The following is a 5372-nucleotide window of genomic DNA, read 5'->3' as shown; positions in this document are numbered from 1 at the left end:
TGGAGATGCTTTGCTCCTTCTGAATATCTGCTTTCCTACTACTTCCATTCAATCATTCATACTCCTTTCCATGGCAAGCTGTATGTTGGGCATCACCGTTGTTAATGGCTACATCCCGTCCTCTCAGTGAAAATGGTCCAAATGCGCTGTCACCGCATGGCTAATCATCTGTCGGTTCTCGATCATGCTGGAATAGGATCCAGTGATCCTTTTGCGTCTGTCACTACGCTCAGCACTCGCGAGTTTGAAGCTCGTCACAGCCATCCCTTCCCAAATCCTACTCGAAATACCACAAACAAGGTTTAGACTTTCCGGATCTCAAGAATGGCCGCCAATAAATCTAGCCTATACCACGAAGACTCTGATCGTAAATCAAGAGACTAAGAGATATGCATTCAAGCTTGCTTTTATGTAGAACGGAAGTGTTTGTCAGGTACGCATTCATAGGTGAGAATGGTGATGAGCGTCACATAATCATCACAATCATCATGTTCTTGTGTGCGAATGAATATCTTAGAGAAGAAATAGACTTGAGTTGAATAGAAAAATAATAGTACTTTGCATTAATTCATGAGGAGCAGCACAGCTCCACACCTTAATCTATGGTGTGTAGAAACTCTATCGTTGAAAATACATAAGAACAAGGTCTAGGCATGGCCGAATGGCCAGCCTCCCCAAACGTGATCTCTGAACATAAAATATCCAAAAGATGTAAATACCATAGTAAAAAGTCCTATTTATACTAAACTAGTTACTAGGGTTTACAGAGATAAGTAAATGATGCAGAAATCTACTTCCAGGCCCACTTGGTGTGTACTTGGGCTGAGCATTGAAGCTTTCACATGTAGAGGTCTTCCTTGGAGTTAAACGCCAGTTTGTAACTTGTTTCTGGCGTTTAACTCTGCTTTGCAACTTGTTTCTGGCGTTTAACGCCAGAATAGGGCAGAAAGCTGGCGTTAAACACCAGTTTGCGTCGTCTAAACTCGGGCAAAGTATAGACTATTATATATTGCTGGAAAGCTCTGAATGTCTACTTTCCAACGCAGTTGAGAGTGCGCCATTTGGACTTATGTAGCTCCAGAAAATCCACTTTGAGTGCAGAGAGGTCAGAATCCTACAGCATCTGCAGTTCTTCTTCAGCCTCTGAATCAGATTTTTGCTCAAGTCCATCAATTTCAGCCAGAAATTACCTGAAATCACAGAAAAATACACAAACTAATAGTAAAGTCAAGAAATGTGAATTTTATTTAAAAACTAATAAAAATATATCAAAAACTAACTAAATCATATTGAAAACTATGTAAAAATAATGCCAAAAAGCGTATAAATTATCCGTTCATCATTTAGCATGGTAACAGTGCCCAAATATCTAACATGTAATGTCCTGGGAAAGCCGAAGGCAATCCTAGAACTCCCAAATCATAATCAAAGCATATAAATATACTAAACCATGAGAAATGAAAATAGGCGAGTAACTAAGGATCTTCAGTCTAACTAAATATCCCCTTTCCAAATCCTTCGAACCTCCCAACCGCCACCAGTAATTTGATATGAAACACAATTATATCAAACAAAGAAATGCACAAGTAGGAAGTAGATATGGCAGTTAGACAATTAGCAAGTAAATATATAGTCAATTAGACATTCCAAACAAATCACATATAATGCATATGATGTATGCATGTCCTAGTGGCTAATGAGTCTCATCTGTCGGTTATAAAGCCAACCCGACAAGTCCTGGTAGCTAACCATTGGACTGTCCCTCTGTCGCACATCCCCAACTCGAGTTATCCAAAACATAATCATAATTCACATCCAACACCCTCACTTGTGGATATTCATAGGGGCGAGCTCATCCGGAACTTTCATAGTGTCCGGCTAGACTTATGACATTGGGTCAGCAAAGTATCGAGTCTCCACTTGAAGCACGTGGTGGCTAGCCACTGTTTTCACCCAGGGAAACTCGTATCTCATATAGGTGGAGTGCAACAATCACAATATTAATAACTCACCATATATGCATTTATTCTCATCCATAAATCAACATTCATCTCAACGATCCAGCTTAAATTCATAATTCATAATCAGCCATAAACCATCGTCACACACAGCCATTCGTCTCATATCATGCACAGCCATTCGGCTCATATCATGCACAGCCATTCGGCTTATATTATGCACAACACTCCACCATCCTCCTCAACAACTCATAACATCATCATTAGTCATAACTCCTCATTATATCCCTTTTCTTCATCCACAAGTTATCCCCTTCCGTAGCTTTTTCTCAATCACTAGGTATTTTATATTGATTTAATACTTAAAGGATGAAAATGAGGGTTTATAAGCTTGAAATAGGGTCTCGAAAGGTTACAAGCTTGTTGGGAAGGTGAAACATGTGAAAACAAGGTTTTCAAAGAAAATAGGGCAGTGTGCGTATGCACAGGGGTGTGCGTGCGCACGCCCAGAAGTATTTTCAGAAAGTGTGTGTGCGCACAGGGTTGTGCGCACGCACAGAAAGCAAAATTTCCATTGTTGAGGACACGCACAGGACGTGCAAATGCCATCAACAGAAAATTTTCATACTTTGGCTGATTCCCCGCTCAACTCGGAACACTTCTAATTCCACTCTTTCTCACTTTTCAAGGCTCCAACACCTCCAAGATCAGATTTTTCAGCACAAAAGCCCCTTTCCAAGCTTTCCAATATTTCAATCAAGCTTCAATATTCACATACACACTACCTAAACCATAATTATCACATCCAAACATAATAACTCAATATCCAAATGCCTTAATTCAGAAATTTCACTAGCTTTGAGATCTCTTACCTTGCCCAAGGATCAAGGAGGCAAGACTAAGCCTTCCCTCCAAGTTAATTGGATCCTATAACATCAAAACTCAAAATCTCAATGCTTTACCTACTAAATTTTTGAAATTAAGGGCTGAGGAAACCGAATTGAAATTGTGACTGTTCATACCCCGGGTCGAGCTATCCGACCTGGGATGATTAAACGACAAAGCGACCGACCTCTTCAGGTCAAGCGGACCGACTTCTTCTTAAAGAACTCGGCCAAAACGACAGGAGAGCCCGATAGAGGGCCCAAATAGAGGAACACGACCCAAATCCAAAGGCAATCCAAGCCTATAGAGATAAAGGCGGTTCCCTTGAAGATAAGCTGACTTCACCCAAAATAAGATAAAGATAAGATAAGATAACTAACTTATCTTATCAGAAAGGTCAGCCCCATCTACTATAAATACACTGGAGCACCCAGGTATAACTCATACTCTGATTCTACATAAAACCTGCTTAATACCCGTGCTAACTTAAGCATCGGAGTCTCTTGCAGGTACCCCCCACCCTCCGGAGGCCAAGGATCAGCAGTGCAGCTAGTCCAACAAGTTGGGCACAACAGCTCCGGCCGCCACCAACCAGCCGGACACGTCATCTCCGACCAGTACGAAAGATCTCATCCGAGATCGACCTCCAGTTTCAGGTAACTCTTGGAACATTGGCGCCGTTGCCGGGGAACCTGGAAGTCATCCCATCTCCATGGCGGATAACCGTGACAACGACCACGATTCAGATCTAGAAAATAGAACGCCGCACAAAAATGCGGACACCCCACTAGAAGACACCCCAGAATCCAATGGAGACAAAAATACATCTAAACCGGGAGCAATAGAAGCTCTTCAAGATCGCTTGAAACAACTTGAAAAAGAAACCCAACAACAATGAGAAATCGGAAAGGATCTACAAAGAGAGGTACGGCGACGTCGAGAGTTGGAAGAAAAATTACAGCAATTAGAAGCCGATCTCAAATCGAAGGCCCCTCGGATCACTCCTGAGGAAAGCTCACGTAAAGAATAGGATCCATTCACCAGGGAGATCATGAAAACCAAAATCCCAAAGGACTTTAAACTCCCAGATATGACTTTATATGACGGTACCACAGATCCCAACCATCATCTCAGCAATTTCAGAAGCAGAATGTACCTTACCGACGCCTCAGACGCTGTTTGCTGCAAAGCTTTCCCAACAACTCTCACAAAGACAGCAATCCGATGGTTCGACAACTTACCTCCAAAGTCCATCTCAAACTTCGACGACCTGGCCAAAAAGTTCCTGGCCCGATTCTCCATCCAGAAAGATAAAGCCAAGCACACCCCCAGTCTACTAGGGATCAAGCAAGGAGATCGGGAGAGCCTCCGCAACTACATGGAAAGATTCAACAAAACATGCATGGACATACAAAGCTTACCAACAGAGGCCGCCATCATGGGACTCATCAATGGCCTACGAGAGGGACCATTTAGCCAATCTATATCAAAGAAGTACCCTACCTCATTAGACGAAGTACAGGAGCGAGCAGAAAAATACATCAACATGGAAGAAAACGCTCGGTTGGGAGAAACCTCAAAATCTGGGAACACCTACCGAGATAAAGACAAGGAATCCAAAAAGAAAGAAGATCGACAGGGGGAGAAAATCAAAAAGTACCATAATTACACCCCTCTCAAGGCATCCCTGGTCGACGTATACAAAGAAGTCTGCCACACAGAGAAAATTCCCCCTACGCGACCACTGAAAGGCAAAAGGGGAGGGGAAAACCGGAAGGAATATTGTGAATACCATCGAGTTCGAGGGCACTCCACCAACGAGTGCTTCGACTTAAAGAATATCATAGAAAAATTAGTGAGAGAAGGAAGATTAGATCGATTTCTGGCTAACCGAGATGATGACCAAAGAAAAAGACGAAGGGACGAGGATGACGGACGAACTGAACGATCACCTCTGACACCAGAAAGACATGTCCACATAATACATGGCGGATTCGCAGCAGGAGGGATCTCCAAATCCTCTCGCAAAAGATATCTCAAAGAAGTATATCATGTCGAAGGAGAGGAAGAAGCACTCAACATCCCAGCGATAACATTCACTAAGGAAGATGCGTCGGGCGTCATCACAGGACATGACGATCCCATGGTTATCACCATCATATTGGCAAACGCCAACCTACACCGCACCTTAATAGACCAAGGGAGTTCTGCCGACATCTTATTCAAAACAGCCTTTGATAAACTCGGCTTAGAAGCAAAAGAACTTAAAGCATATCCAAACAGTCTGTTTAGGTTAGGAGATACCCCGGTTCGACCACTAGGATACATACCACTACATACAACCTTCGGAAAAGGGAACCAATCCAGGACCCTCAAAATAGATTACATCGTAGTCGATGTAAGTTAAGCTTACAATGCTCTCATAGGTCGGACAACACTCAACCAACTCGGCGCAATAGTCTCGACCCCACACCTATGTATGAAATTCCCAACTCCGAAAGGGATAGCTACGATAAAAGCTGACCAAAA

The sequence above is a fragment of the Arachis ipaensis genome, chromosome B09 (assembly GCF_000816755.2).
Source record: "Arachis ipaensis cultivar K30076 chromosome B09, Araip1.1, whole genome shotgun sequence".
In the NCBI taxonomy this organism is placed as follows: Eukaryota; Viridiplantae; Streptophyta; class Magnoliopsida; order Fabales; family Fabaceae; genus Arachis; species Arachis ipaensis.
Note: the sequence above shows the minus strand (reverse complement) of the source record.